This window comes from Rhincodon typus, chromosome 14, assembly GCF_021869965.1.
Source record: "Rhincodon typus isolate 14 chromosome 14, sRhiTyp1.1, whole genome shotgun sequence".
Taxonomy (NCBI): Eukaryota; Metazoa; Chordata; class Chondrichthyes; order Orectolobiformes; family Rhincodontidae; genus Rhincodon; species Rhincodon typus.
The window spans coordinates 40,976,118-40,991,772 of record NC_063345.1 but is presented as its reverse complement, the minus strand read 5'-3'; the positions used below and the strand labels follow the sequence as shown (position 1 = coordinate 40,991,772).

The following is a 15,655-nucleotide window of genomic DNA, read 5'->3' as shown; positions in this document are numbered from 1 at the left end:
TGTTTCTTCCTCAAACCAGTTCAATGGCCCTCTTTTGCTGCAGTTTCTGCATAAAACTTCTTTATACCAAAAATTTGCTGTTGCAATGTCAGCTTGAATCTACACTGGTGCTCATTTTTCAGTCATCATTTTGTAAACTCTCATGCTAGAGTTCTGAATTAATGGTCTCACGTTTGTCTTCCTTGGATACTTGTTCCATCATGACTGCTACTTTTAGTGCTTTCTTTAAGTCCAGGTTACTTCTGTCAATCATGTCTTCTGGATTGCTTCACAACTTAAACCAAACACCAGTCTGTCCCTGATAGCGTCACTTTAAGTTGTATCCAAATTCGCTGAATTCTGCTAATGTCTTTAAAATTACAACAAACTGCAGAGGTATTTTCACCATTATGCTGATCATGTTTGTGGAATCTAAACCCCTCTGCAATCACCAATGGTTTTGGTGAAAAATGTTTGTGCAGGATTCCTACTAGCTCTTCATAGGTTTTGAAAGTAGTTTCTCTGGCTGTACCAGAACTCCATAGAAGATTAAAAGGTTCCCCTTCATAAACGCATATGTAGGGACAACTATATCTACTTCAGTTTTTTTAGGTTTGACCAGAATAATGGACTCTCTCTATGTAGTCATAGAGTCATAAAGTCATACAGCACGGAAACAGACCATTGGGTCTAATCAGTGTATGCTGAACATAATCTCAAACTAAAATAGTCCCACTTGCCTGCTCCTGGCCCATATCCCTCTAAACCTTTCCTATTCATATACTTATCTAAATGTCTTTTAAACATTGTAATTGTACCTACAGCCACCACTTCCTCAGGAAGTTCATTCCACACGTGAACCACCCTCTGTGTAAAATAACTCCCCCTCATGTCTTTTTTAAATTTATCTCCTCTCACCTTAAAAATGTGCCCCCTAGTCTTGAAATCCCCCATCCTAGGGAAAAGGCAACTATTGTTAACTCTATCTACACTCCTCGTTGTTTTATAAGCTTCTATAAGGTCGCCTTTTAACATTCTACGCTTCAGTGAAAAAAGTCTCAGCCTATCCAGCCTTTCTTTATAACTCAGACCCTCCATGCCCGGCAACATCCTGGTAAATCTCTTCTGAACCCTCTCCAGCTTAATAATGTTCTTCCTACAACTGGGTGACCAGAACTGGACACAGTACTCCAGAAGAGGCCTTACCAATATCCTGTACAACCTCAACGAGACTTCCCAACACCCATAGTAAAAGGACGGAGCAATGAAGGCAAGGGTTCTAAGTGCTTTTTTAACCACCCTGTCTATATGTGATGTAAACTTCAAAAGAATTATGTACCTGCACCCCTAGATCCTTCTGTTCTACAACACTACCCAAAGTCCTACCATTAATTGTATACACCATACCCTTGTTTGTTGTACCAAAATTCAATACATTACATTTATCCAAATTTCATTCCGGTTCTCTGTTCTTTCATCATATAGTCTGATGGAACCAAAATTTCCCACCATTTCCTTATAAATTGGAAAGCATAGCATAATGTACCACAGAAAAAGAGTTAACATTATGTTGCTTCTTCTAATTTAAAACAAGGTATTTCCAAGGCTGCCTGTTTCCATCCGAGTCTTAGCTCATGTCATTTCCATCCATGTAGGATATTCCTTATTCATGGTGTTCCTTATTGGTGGAGCACATGGTGAGCCTCTTCTGCACTGTTCACCTCTTCCCTTTTTTGCTGACTGTACCTATTTCAGTATGGTGATGGTGTCTTCTGATTTATTTTCTTCTTTTTATTGAAGTGCCTCCAAGATTTTCAGTGAGGACCACAATTCTTTTTTTGATGAATCAACGGAATGACCAGTGGATCTCAAAGCAATTTTCATCCTTGTTGCCAGTTTACTTCCCGTTTTATGTACCAAGAAGGACCAGGAGGCCAAAATACTAAACAGAGGAACTTTATTCTGGAGATGTTACTCCACAAGGATAAACTAAGCTTTTTCCTGCCCAAAATGGCCGATGACATTGTAATATTATAGACGTCAGAACTTTAATACCTGTTCATAGGTTGAACAAATCAACAAAGATAAACTGTTACACACCGAATGCAGCAGCAATAATAACTGTCTGGCATAAGCTGTTAAGGAACAAAGACAGGCTGTCACATACAGATTGAAAGCAATTAGCCATGTCTTGGGAAGGCAGTCAAGACGACATAAACAAAATTACCTTGACACCTACTTCATAAACTGGATGCTTTATTGCTACAAGGACAAGGATTGCCCTACTGAAGAATTTAAGGGCATGTGAACAAGGGTTAAGGTCCCTCGTACCCCTCTCATCTCACTTTTGGTGCTGACTACTGGGCCAATGAAGGAGAGGCCTGTGTGCATATCAGCAGGTACTGAGGGTGCTGGACCTGGTTTTCCATGGCAGCTGCCAATCTGTCCATGGAGACAGCCAGATTCTCACATGCCAGAGGTAGCATGGTTCAAATAGATGTCTCCAACACTTGAGTTAGTTTGGCCAGTGTGTCCAACAAACCTGCCTGCTGTTCACAGGTCTACTTGTGCTGAAGTCTTTAATGGCGAACACCATGGAGCACTGACCTGACTGGGGCTGACCAGGCACCAGTCTCTGGCAGTCCTCTAAGTGCTAGCAACCTGGGGCATTTCTTCCTTGACCAGTTTGGACACTGTCAATGGTGTGCTCATCAGAATGTATTCCTGACCTGTGATCTAGCTAATGTATTCACAGAGGTGTTAGTAACTGAGCTGGCAAAAGAACTCCGATTGCCCGGGCTCCCTCTAAGGGATCTGTTGCTTCTGCTGTGGTTACATCTGTTCCCCGATGTCCTTGGAAAAGGAGCATATGGTGTCTATTACTAACCTGACAGCTTTTGGAAGGAAGTAGGTACTGGAGGTGCTGGAATGCATTATCCACCTCCCCCCACCGCCGCCTGCCCCCACACTGTTAGATTAAGTTTCTTCCCTAATTTCCCCACCTTCTTGATTTTGTTATTGTTACACTGCCCTTGTGGCTTCCATAAATCCTTATAAATCTGTGAAAGTCTTTTGCTGTCATATTCATCGTACAGAAATTAATATGTGAAATATGGTTGCAGAGAATTAATCTAATAGACCAGAGCAAATGCAAGTTTTGATGTGATGGTACTCAAGTGACAGCAACGAGGTCAGCCTGGTGGACTTCATAGAATATGAGTTCCCTGAGTGGGGCTATTAATCTGGTCCAATCAGGGAGCTCTGGCTGACAGATAAAAATGGGTGTGTCAGAGGCTCTGTTTACTCTGAGAGCTGGCTCAGAGGAAGTTGGATTAATGTCAAGGAGTCTCCTCATGTAATTAAAGGGTGACTTGGTGATGGGATACCAGCCTCTGTGGGGTTATTTCCATGGCAATGAGAGTAAAACATGCTCCTGTTGAAATTCCATCGCAAAAGTCATCTTTGAGTTGGTGTAATCATTTCTGGCAACATGCCGTTGTTTGGGAAGCTTGATTTATTGCATCCCGCCATTGAAGACTGCCCAGTATGTGGAAAGAATGTATTATTTTTTTCCAGCCAAAAGACATTGGGGCAGATGAAAAGCAATGAGTAATTCTCCTGACAGTTTGGGGACCCGAAACTTTATCAGTTATTAGGTGCCCAACTTTCACTGAGGCACCAGATACTAAAACCTTTCAAAAATTGATGGATTTAATTAAGGAATATTACGACCCCAAACCTCTTTTAATTCTGCGATGCTATTGGTTTTACATGGCAATTCGAGAACCAGGGGAATCTGTATCAGGATTTTTGACAAGGTAAAGATGATTGGCAGAGGTAAGTGATTTTGATTTACCTCTTAATGAAATGCTGAGAGACTGTTTGGTATGTGGGAATAATGATGTAATCATGCAAAAGCATCTACTAGCTGAAGCCCAACTGGATTTCAAACAAGCACTACAACTGACTTTATCATTGGAAAATGCAGCAAGTGGAGGATAAGAGTTGCAGGGTTTCCGATGGAAGTGGACACCCTCGCCAATCCAACTGAGCTTGGAGAACACCACTTGAGTAAAGGCAATTGCATAGCCTCACTCAGGACATATCCTGAACAGAGGGACTCTAGGTCAGCCCACAGCAAAACCCCAAAACAAAGCCAAGCCTTGGCTAAATGATGAAAATTATCTTCAGGATCCAGGTCGGCGAGCAATTGTAGTTGCTTCTGGTATGTGGACACGAGACAGCTAAAGAGTCCCACTGGACCTAAATTGAGTAAGAGAACTCATAGGCCAGTATCCAGGAGAATGTACACCCTGTAAAGTCCAACTACATCTTGTTTTGAATGGTTAAATTGCTTAGCAACATCCAAATCAGAACCAATCAAAATAAACGTGTAGTTAAACGATCACATAGTTCTAATGTAGGTTGATACCAATGTGGCCATTTTAGTGATGCGGAACCCATCTTTAACAAAATTTGCTCTGGACTCCAAACATTAAGTTTGCAAAAGACCTCAGCTAAACTGAGAACCTATACCGGGGAATCCTTACAGATTAAGGGTACAACTTTATTCCAGTCTCTTATGAGAAGCAGCTGGTTCAGCTACCATTGATTGTAGTAAAAGACTCAGGCCCAAGCTTGATGGGGCAAAATTGGTTGAGAAAGATTCACCTGGATTGCCTCAACATTTTTCAATTAAAAAATTGCTGCCTCAGTAAAGTCCTAATTAGATACCTGGAGGTTTTTCAGGAAAAACTAGGAATTACCAAAGGAGCCAAGGCCATCTTACTTGTAGACTAGGAAGCAATTCCCCGATTTTGGAAGGCCTGCCCATTGCCATTTGTCTTATGGACAAAAATACAGGCAGCAATCATAAGGCTGGAAAGTGAAGGAATCATCAAACCAGCCCAGTTTGTGGAAATGGCAGCACTGATTGTACCGACTATGAAGCCCGATGGATCAGTTCACCTTTATGGGGATTTTAAACAAACAGTAAACCATTTCTCGCGGCTGGATAAATACCCAAACCTTTGCATAGAGGATTTATACACAAAGCTGGCAGAAGGTCTGTCCTTCACAAGGCTGGACACAAGCCTTGCGTACTTGCAATTGCTGTTAGATGAAGATTCCCAGATGTATGCTACAATTAATATCAATGAAGGTTTGTACCAATATACGGGGTTGCCATTTGGGGTATTGTCAGCCTGTGCAATTTTTCAGTGGGTGATGGAGAACATTTTACAAGGTCTACCCAGGTCACCATTTGTCTAGGTAATGTGCTAATAACAGGGAAAAGACCAATAAGGAACACTTAGAAAGATTGGACATAGCTTAAATGTTTCTCCCACGTGGGCATACACCTTAGAAGGGAAAAAAGTGTGTTCCATGCTCCCCAAGTGACCTACTTGGGCTACACAGCCCCATCCCCATCTCCTACCTACTAACCTCACCCCGCCCCCTTGACCTGTCCGTCCTCCCTGGACTGACCTATCTCCTCCCTACCTCCCCACCTACACTCACCTTTACTGGCTCCATCTCCACCTCTTTGACCGGTCTGTCTCCTCTCCACCTACCTTCTCCTCTATCCATCTTCTATCTGCCTCCCCCTCTCTCCCTGTTTATTTCAGAACCCCCCTCCCTCCCCCAAAACGTCTAGGCCCAAAACGTCAGCCTTCCTGCTCCTCTGATGCTGCTTGGCCTGCTGTGTTCATCCAGCTCTACACCTTGTTATCTCAGATTCTCCAGCATCTGCAGTTCCTACTATCTCTGAAAGGATCTTGGGGTCCTTGTCCACAGATCCTTCAAGGTGCAGGACAGGTTACGAGGATAATTCAGAAGGTATATGGGATGTTGCCTGGGATGAAGCATTTCAGCTATGATGAGAGACTGGATAAGCTTGGGTTGTTTTCATTGGAGCAGAGAGGCTGGGTAGGCTGGAACTTGAGAGGGATATAAGGTCATGAGGGGCATATACAGGGTGAAGAAAAAACATCTGTTCCCCTTAGTTGAACAGTCAATAACAAAGGGACATATTTTTAAAGTGAAGGGTGGGAGGTTTAGAGGGGATTTGAGGACTTTTTTTTCACCCAGAGGGTAGTGAGGATATTTGATGCTGGAAACCTCACAACCTTTTTAAAAAGTACTTGGATGAGCACTCGAAACATTGTAACATTCAAGCCTATGGGCCTCATGTGGGCAAGTGGGACTAGTATAGATATTATATGTTTAGTGGTACAGATTTGATGGGCTGAAGGGCCTGTTTTACACTATCTGGTTCTATGATTCTGTGAACCCGCAAAGGATCTGTCTATTAAAAGCTGCCTTTGAGTATCAAAGGAGAAAGAAAACAATATGGACGATACTGAAAGCTCTTCTCTTGCTCCTTCTCTCAGTTTCAGAAACAAATTACAGTGAAAAAGCAACTTGGAAAGTTTGCAATCTGATCATTGCGAAATCAATGTCATCCGCAAGTTTTGCCACTACTGTGAAAACAGAAGAGCTAAACTGTTGGACTCAGGTTTCATTTGCAATTTAAGGACTCCTTAAAAAGTTTCTACTGCAACCACCTGTACTGTCCTGTCTGTACAGACACCCTCCTCTACCCCTCACTCCTTTTTAAAAGTTTATCATTTATGTTTGTTGCATTTCCTTATTTTTCTCAGCTTGAACAATAAAACTCCACTCTCATTTGCTCAAGAAAACTTTGGAATTGGCTCCCCTCTATCTTTGATCTGGTTAACCATGTTTAATTGAAGTATAATAACTATATGCTAAAAAAGCAATATTTGTTACGACCAACCAAGAGGGGGTGGCGTGGTTAAAAAGAGGAGAACCAAACAACCTTCCTTATCAGGCTGTTATACTTACTCTGTCAGTCCACACCTACAGCTCTTTAGTCACGTGAGATGTGGTATCACTTCCTTCAGTAATGCCATTTACTCTCTCTTAAAATGGTCCTGCAACAAAGGGACTTGAATTCACTGCCTGAGATGGTTGCAGAAGACAAAGCTCTCAAAACTTAAAAAAAACTATTTGGATGTCAATTTGAAGAGCTTTGACCTGCAAGGCTATGGGATAAGGCTGGGTATTTGTTTGTCAATCAGCTTTGACACGATAGGAGAAACAACTTTCTTCTGTCTTGCACATTTTTGGCGATTTTGGATTTGGAGAGAACATTTCGAATAACACAATGGCTAGTTCTATGAAGCAGACTGTTTCTCTGGATTTCAGTTGAGCTTGACTTGAAACATTCACAAATTTTTGTCACCAAACTGTCAAGACACTATAGTTACGTAACCAACACATCAGAAACTTTGAATATAAAAAAGAAAACTTGAAATTGTAGAATCAATAGAAACGTGGGGATTTAAAAATGAAAGACTTGCTTTTATTATTCACAACAGTCAGATACTTCAAAGTGCCTTACAGCAAGTGGTGCACTTTAAGTACAGTTACTGTGGTAATGTCGGCAATGCATTAATGTTCAGAAATGTGCAGAAAATTCCCACTATCAGCAATGTGTTAATAATCAGATCATCTGGTTTTCTGATGTTGACTGAGGGACAAAAATTGGCTATGAACCCGAAGATGACGCCCCTGTTCTTCTTCAAAACAGCGCAGTATGGGATTTTGCAGCTTCAGTGGCCAGAAGATGGAGACTGTTTAATGTCTCAACCAAAAGACAGCATATTTAGTTACTGCACTGAAGTGTCACCTTTCATCTTCTTTTGTGCTCGAGACCTGGAGTAGGTCTTGAATCTTGAGACTCATAGGTGAGCATGCTATTAATTTAGGCATATATTCCCAAATTCTATGCAATTCCAAGAATTCCCATCTTCCAACAGGTGTTATGCTAAGCGATTTACTGTCGGACAGATTGCAAACCTTGTTCTTTTATAATTTATAATCAGTTATGAGCAATGTTATTGTTTCTATACATTCCTTGGGACGAGATAAGGCGCTATGCTAATGGGGTATGGAAAAGAAAAGTTATTAAGTACAGACAGGAAACGCATTATCACTTTGAAAGCAGATGATACAGCACTCATCTCTGGAGAATTCAGAAGCTAAACACGCCTAACAATACCACTCAACTGAAACCGACTAGTTCCGTTTTGGTATATGCAGCTGTCAATTTGAAGGCGAAGGGCTTCCAACGAAAGTGGGCCCTCCCCAGCCCTGCTCCTATTGGCGAACATTGCCCTTACAGCACCAATCGAAATGGCCAACTATCAAGAGGAGGATAAACCCAGGAACCGGTTGTCAATCAATACTGATAAAACGCTGGTGAGTCAGTGGAGTTGCAAAGTAATTTTGAGCAATTTAGATTCTTAACGAAATTTAGTCAGTGTCTGGAATCATATATAAACACACAACGACTAACTTACAGAGGTAAGTAGCACTTGTCTATTTTAGTTTTGGTTTAAGTGGTTCCGATCCTTCAGTTTTGCTGAGACTATTTCATCCGAAGAACATATAACAAATGTACAATTATGGCAATAATTAATTATATACAGTACTTAGTTTGTTTTAGTTTTCAAATTAGTTTTGTTCAGTTACTTCTTTATGCGTCTGTTAGGTGTTCAGTAGCCACCAATCTCAGTCCAACAATTATATAAAGAACATTCTACTCATGCATTGAGTTTTTCTTCTCTCTTAGAATAACAGGTGTTAAAAGTAACTTTTGTTTCAAGGCGGAAGGTGCGTTAAATAATTTTCTTAGGGCATGAGTAATGCTGTTACATCTGCCACTTTTAATAGCAAAAACTGGCTTGATTTTGTTTTTTATTTTGTGTTCTTGGAAATATTTCAATGCAGTATTTTCCTTCAGTTCACATTCAAAGACCATCAAACGATTGATTGATTGTCCTAAAAAATAACTTTAAAGGTTTGCATGGTCAATTTAAAGATAATTCCAAAATTGGGTTATGTCATCAGTGCAGATATATAGCTGGTTCAGTAACTGAAAACACGCTAAAGCCATATGCTCTGTGTTAAAAGCTCCTGATATAAAGCCATCAACTAGACAGCAATAATTAAGGATTAATATATGCGGAAGTTACGTCCCATTTTATATTTTTGAAATGCAAGTGAGGGAATTAAGAAGAAATGCACTGTCACCATTCGGTAAAATATTAAAACATACTTTTTGAATAAATGCTTCCACTGGCTCACTCTTACAAATATATTCAGTCTGTTTGCCAATGTCGTTGAGAAAGAAAATATTACTTTTAAATGCACAGTACTTTTAAACGTCCAAATCTCTAGCATCAAAGCAAAACAGTTTTCAGAGTTTAAATTTAGAAAATGTCAAGTGGTATATGAAGGATATCAGTTTAAAAATGAAAGCCTTTAACTTAGTTTTTTGATTAGCATTTGCACAATTCTGCTGATTTTCATCTAAATCGCAAGCCAATTTACATTGACTTAACTAGATTAGGTTAAATGATAATGTGTTGATGTCACAGATAACAAAGATTTAAAATTAACACCCAGGGTATATACAAAAGAGTTAACAGCATGGTGTAATCTGACCGCAGAATTCATATAATTTGCACAATGGATCATTTAAACAAGGAACATGGAGAATGTTGAAATATTGCATTGCTGATAGGTCATTGAGCAGGATGCAGACAAAAAAAACCTCACCATTAGGAACCCCAAAGGTGTATTTGCACTATTGCGAGTATACCTCCTTATGCTCACTGGTACCCTGGTTAATGATAATTTCGCACTTACATGAAACAACTGTTGCCTCCATGACGTTGAACTGCATGGAAACTTCAGGTCATAATCAATTTGTGTAAATGCTTTCACCACTGAGGCGATTGGTAAATGGAAAATGTACTATTTAGTTTGCCTATTCGACATCGCTTGTACTGTGAAAGGCTTTTTTTTTAAAAAACATGTTTTAAGCTTTGAAAAAGAACAGAAATTACAGTGTTCTTGGTGACCTTATAGTTGGTAATTGCTCGAACATTAGGCTGTGGTGGCACAACGTGTATAACTTTCAGTAAGAGCATGAGACAAGAATTCATCTAGTGTTTAAGAAGATCTTTCCTGCTGATACTTCTATAAGAAGTGAAGCATGAGTTTGTAATTTCATTCAGAGTGAGGGTATATGCGTGACTACATTTAAAACATCTATTTATGACACCAGAGTGCATTTTCTCCTCTTCTGTAGGTGGCAATGCTGCTCGATGGTATTGGTAATTATTATATTATTTATTACTTTAATTAAGGCCATTAATAGAGTTATGATCTTTAAGCAAGGATTGCAAAGGAATGCAACATTAAGTTGCATTGCAGGCAGGATTGTTTCCTTGATGTTTCTTGAACCTAGTATCCTGCTAGGCCAGTTCAGAAGGCGTTTAAGAGTCAACCACTTTGCTGAGGGTCTGGCGTCACATACAGGCAGAAGGTAACTTCAAAAATAAATAAGGATGGCAGATTTATTTATTAAAAGGGCATCAGTGAAACAGTTTTGTTTACAACAATCAATGATAGTTGTCCTTGTCACCATTACTGGGTATATTCCAGATTCATTAAACAAATTCAAATTCCACTGGCTTTTTAACTAAATTCTTATGCCCACTTACTTCATTATCCAGATCAAGCCATAAGAATAGTAAGTATAAAGTAAGTTAGCTCTTGACAGAGTCTGGTAAATGTGGAGCCAAATTTTGTAACATGTAATTTTGTATTATGAAGAGATGCAGGTTTTTCACAAAGTTTCATAAGCAAGATTTGAAATCTCATAAGCACAAACTCATGATTCCATCCCCTCTCTCATCCCTATCGTGTCCATAGAGTTATACAATCATACAGCACAGAAACATTCCCTTTGGCCCAACCAGTCTATGCCAAACATAATCCCAAACTAAACTAGTCCCACCTGCCTGATCCTGGCCCATTTCACTCCAAACCTGTCCTATCCATGTACTTATCCAAATGTCTTTTAAATGTTGTAATTGTACCCATATCCATCACTTCCTCAGGAAGTTCACTCCACACACGAACTGCCCCTCATGCCTTTTATAAATCTCTCTCCTCTCACTTTAAAAATGTGCCCCCTAATCTTGAAATCCCCCATCCTAGGGAAATGACAACTACCATTAGCTCTATCTAGACCCCTCATTACTTTTATAAGCTTCTGTAAGGTTGTCTCTCAACCTCCTACTCTCCAGTGATAAAAGTCTCAGCCTTTCTTTGTAACTCAAACCTTCCAGACCCGGCAACATCCTGGTAAATCTCTTCTGAACACTCTCCAGCTTAATAGTATACTTCCTACAACCTCAACATGACTTCCCAACTCCAATACTCAAAGAACTGAGCAATGAATGCAAGGTTGACAAATGCCTTTTTAACCAGCCTGTCTTTGTGTGGTGCAGTTTTGGACAAAAGCCTAAGAAATAAAATTGTATGCAAAGTGTAGTATCCTCAGTGCCTATTCACCGTCCCCACATCTAGTTTCTGTCTCCCACCAAAAATTCTACAGATATCAATCTATAAGTGCAGATAATAACACTGTGATTTAAAATGAGCCAACACTTGAGTGAAATACATTGTTACTTACGTTAGAAATTTCAAAATTACAAGCACATCCTGCAGTTTTGATGTGATAGTTTTTACACTCAGCTAAAACATTAACAGAACAACAAAGTGATGCTCAGGCAGTATGAAACAAAATAACCAGTTAATATGAACAGCATATTCTCCCATATCGTTTTGCTGTTCGGATAAGACCCATTGTTTTGTACTATATTTTTCCCACACATATTAAACATTTGGACCTACAACATAAGAAATTTGTAATAAAATGAATGTTAGATGGCAGTAATGTGAATTGGAATGTGTACAGGCAAATAAATCAGGGCAGAAAGCAAAGGGTATAGGTAAAAGGAAGTTTCTGAGACTGGAAAGCAAGAGTGAGTGTAGGCCACAAGATTGCTGTATTTTAATATTAATTTTGGTGATTATGAACTTAGGAATTGTGAAAACAATACCAAATGTTGCTGAAATTTAAAACAAAAGGTATTGCACCATCATATAAGAATCATGAAAAATTACAATGTGTCACATACAGTAATAGATGGGCTGGTAAGTGACAAATAGAATCAGTGTAAACATGTGAAATTAAACATCTGGAAATAAGTACTAGCTCCAAGAAAATGTATCTTGAATGATAATTCTTTGCAGTGTAGTAGAGCAGAGACAGTTTGGCATGCAGGTATCTAGGTTGTTTAAAAAAAAGAGTGACTCAAGCAGAGCTTAAAAAGAAAGACTTGCATTTATATAGTGCTTTTCAGGACTGCCAAATATCTGATCACTTTACAGACAACACGTACTTTTCTTGTAACGTAGGCAATGTGGCAGCCAATTTTCACTCAACAAACTTCCACAAAAAACAGTTTGATAATGACCAGATACTCTTTGCTTTCATGATTTTGATTAAGGGATAAAGGTACCTTGCTCTTTTTCAAAATATTGCCTCGGGATCATTGACGTCTGCCTGTGTACACAGTTGGGGCCTTGGTTTTGAAAGATGGCCCCTCTGCCAGAGTAGCATTCCCTCAGTAGTGCACTGGAGTGTTGGTCCTGGTTTTGAAATCGATCCTAGCTGGGAATGAATTGGAAACTGAATTTTGTTATTCAGAGGCAAGTTTGTGATCAACTGGACCATGGTTGACATTGTAAGTATGTATTAGATTATAAAAAAGCTAAATTTAAATATTCAGCTTTGTATTCAGTGACAAACATAATGGGGAAGTTAAGGATAGCATCAAATTGAAAGAAAAAACAGAATGTGGCAAAGAGTAGTGGTAAGCTAGAGGATTGGTTTTAAATTTTTTCCAAAAAAAGGGAGGAGAAAATAAACTTTGAGTGTAAACTTGCAACAGGAAGATGCACAGCAAGAGCTCCTTTAAATATATAAAAAGGATGAGAGAAGGCAAACTGAACATAGGCCCCTAAGGAAATGTGGCTGGGGAAATAATAATGGAGAACCAGGAAAAGTCAGAGAAATTGAATAAATACTTTGCACAGGTTTTCGTGGGACAAGATGCTAATAGCGATCCAAAATTACTAAATAATCAAGGGACAAATGGAGGAGAGGAAATAAATACAATACCTTTCGTTAGAGAAAAAGTAAGTGGGAAACTAATTGGACCAAACCGAGAAGTCCCGTGGATATGATGGGATGCATCCTGGGATATTAAAGGGCACAGCTAAGAGAAAGTGGATACACTGGTAGTAATCTTCCAGGAATCCCACAGGATTAGAAAACTGCTAAAGTAACACCAAAAGGAAGGAAACAAAAAGAAAAGGAACCTAGGGATGGACAGTAACTGTTAGCTGAGCCAATAATACCCACATCCCATGAGTGAATTAAAAACAAAGATTTTGGTCCTTCTCTAAGGAAGGATATATTGGCATTGGAGACCATCCAAGAAAGATTCACCACACTGATGCCAGGATGGAGGGACTGTCTTATGAGAAGGGGTGAGTAGACTGGGCCTGTATTCATTGGAATTTAGAAGAATGAGGGACAAACTTACTGAAATATGCAGGATTCCTAGGTTATTCACAGGGTAGATGTATAAAGGTTGTTTCCTCTTGTGGAAGGGTCTAGGACCAGAGGGCACAATTTCAGAATAAGGGATCACACGTTGTTAAAGCACAGATAAGGATGAATTTCTTCTCAGAGGGTTGTGAATTTGTGTAATTCTTTACTACAGAAGGCTGTCGAGTCTAAATCATTAAGTATATTCAACGCTAATATAAACAGATTTTTAATCTGTAACGGAATCAAGAGTTATGGAGAAAAGGAAGAAGAGTGGAGTTGAGGATTATCAGATTAGCCATGATCTCATTGAATGGTGGAGCACACTTAATGGGCTGAATGGCTTACTTCTGCTGATACATTTTATAATTTTAAACTTGCACAATACTTTTGTGAAGCTGCAGTTGGAACTTTAACTCATAACTTTGGATATGCTGCTATATGAAGAGCATAAAAAAATTAATAAACACAGTTTGATGCATTTAAATGTTATTATAATTGAGGAGTTACAGTTGTTCCAATAAACTAGAAGTGTTAAATTCTTTTCACTTGTCTGGGCTGGGATTTGAAGATTGTGAAGAGATGTGGTAAAGGTAATTGTAAATTGTCTCCATTAATCAATAAAACAAAGGGCATGCAAGATGATCAAAAAAGAGTTGAAGGGAAGAATCAAAACAATTTCTTCACATTGAGGGGATTAATGGAATGCTAATATTGCTATCATAAAGATTTAATGAAGCAGTGTCTATAAATCCTTTTAACATACTGTACAGTAGCACCTGATGAGCCAAGTTACCTGTTTATCTACTATTTTCAATCATAATTTCTTCCACAGCTCAACCCTTTCTTTCCCTATAACATTCAACAGTTCCAAACTCCTACTCACTACCTTTTAATTTATTCATCCTCTTCTCCTATTCTATTCAATTATTTTGTGTTAGTTATAATGTCCTGTGCCATGGACCTTATGTCTAGGTTCTTAAATTCAAGATACCAGGTTCAATGATTCAAGATTCGAAGATTCAAGATTCAATGCCTAGCCAACATTTATTACCCATCCCTAAATGCCCAGAGAGCTGTTAAGTGTCAACTTCATTGCTGTGGGTCCAGAGTCACATGTAGGCCAGAACAGGTAAGAATGATAGTTTCCTTCCCTAAAGGGCATTAGTGAACCAGATGGGTTTCTCTGACCATCGACAAATGGTGACCATGAAGCCATTTGACTCCTAATTCCAGGTAGTTATTGAGTTCAAATTCTCCCCACTAACTTAATATATGAGAAAGACTAAAGATGGAGGGAGAGAAATGAAGGCGAGAGAGAGAGAGAAGACCACAAGTGATGATACAAGTCAAAAACTGAGTGCAAGAAGAGAAGTCAGTTCAGAGTAATTTTACAATAGAACTTTCGCATCAGGGCACATGGTTCCTGCTGCACACCACATTGGAATTATAGTAGAAATGAACCCTTAATCAGAAGAACTCCTCTCACTGGCTATATCACAAGGATTTACTCCATTGGTCTAAAGATGGACAATGCCTGTATCTAGAATCCTCTGACTTTCTTAACATCTCAGACAATAGTAAAATATCATTTGAAATCAAATCCATAGGACCCAAGCACTTCTCTCAGCGATAGAGCCCAGCTTGAATCTTACTTATAGTGCTTGAAGAGATAATCAGTTCACTAAGTTCATTTTTGAATTTTTTTCCCTGAAGGAGCAGATTAATGTTGATATGTGGCAAAGACTTTCAGTAGTGTTAATTCATTCACTTTTGCATATTAAGCAGATAAATAATGTGGGCTTTTGAGAAAGTTATGGCAATAGTCATGGTTGATTTTAATCCACATACAGTTTGGACAAATCTGATTAGTAGATGAGTTCATAGAGTGTTTTCAGGACAGTTTCTTAGAGCAACACATTCTAGAGCCAACCAGAGAAAAGGTTATTCTAGATTTAGTAATGTGTAATGAGACAGAATTAATTAGTGACCTCACAGTAAAGGTACTCCAAGGTACAATTCTGTGCAGAGTGGTGACAGGTCAAACTACAACAAAAGGAAATAATGACTGAATTAATCATTCAGTTTGACAGCACGAAGAGTGAGTCCAAGAAT

General features: G+C 39.1%; 1 protein-coding gene across 1 annotated transcript in view; it reads left to right on the top strand.

Annotated features, from left to right (window-relative positions):
• The first annotated feature begins 8,268 nt into the window (after nucleotides 1-8,268).
• The window catches only part of si:dkey-171c9.3, a 49,293-nt gene continuing 41,906 nt past the window's right edge, over nucleotides 8,269-15,655 (top strand). The window contains exon 1 of the mRNA XM_048605315.1: nucleotides 8,269-8,370. The gene's annotated coding sequence lies outside the window, so the exon portion shown is untranslated. The remainder of the gene's footprint in view (nucleotides 8,371-15,655) is intronic.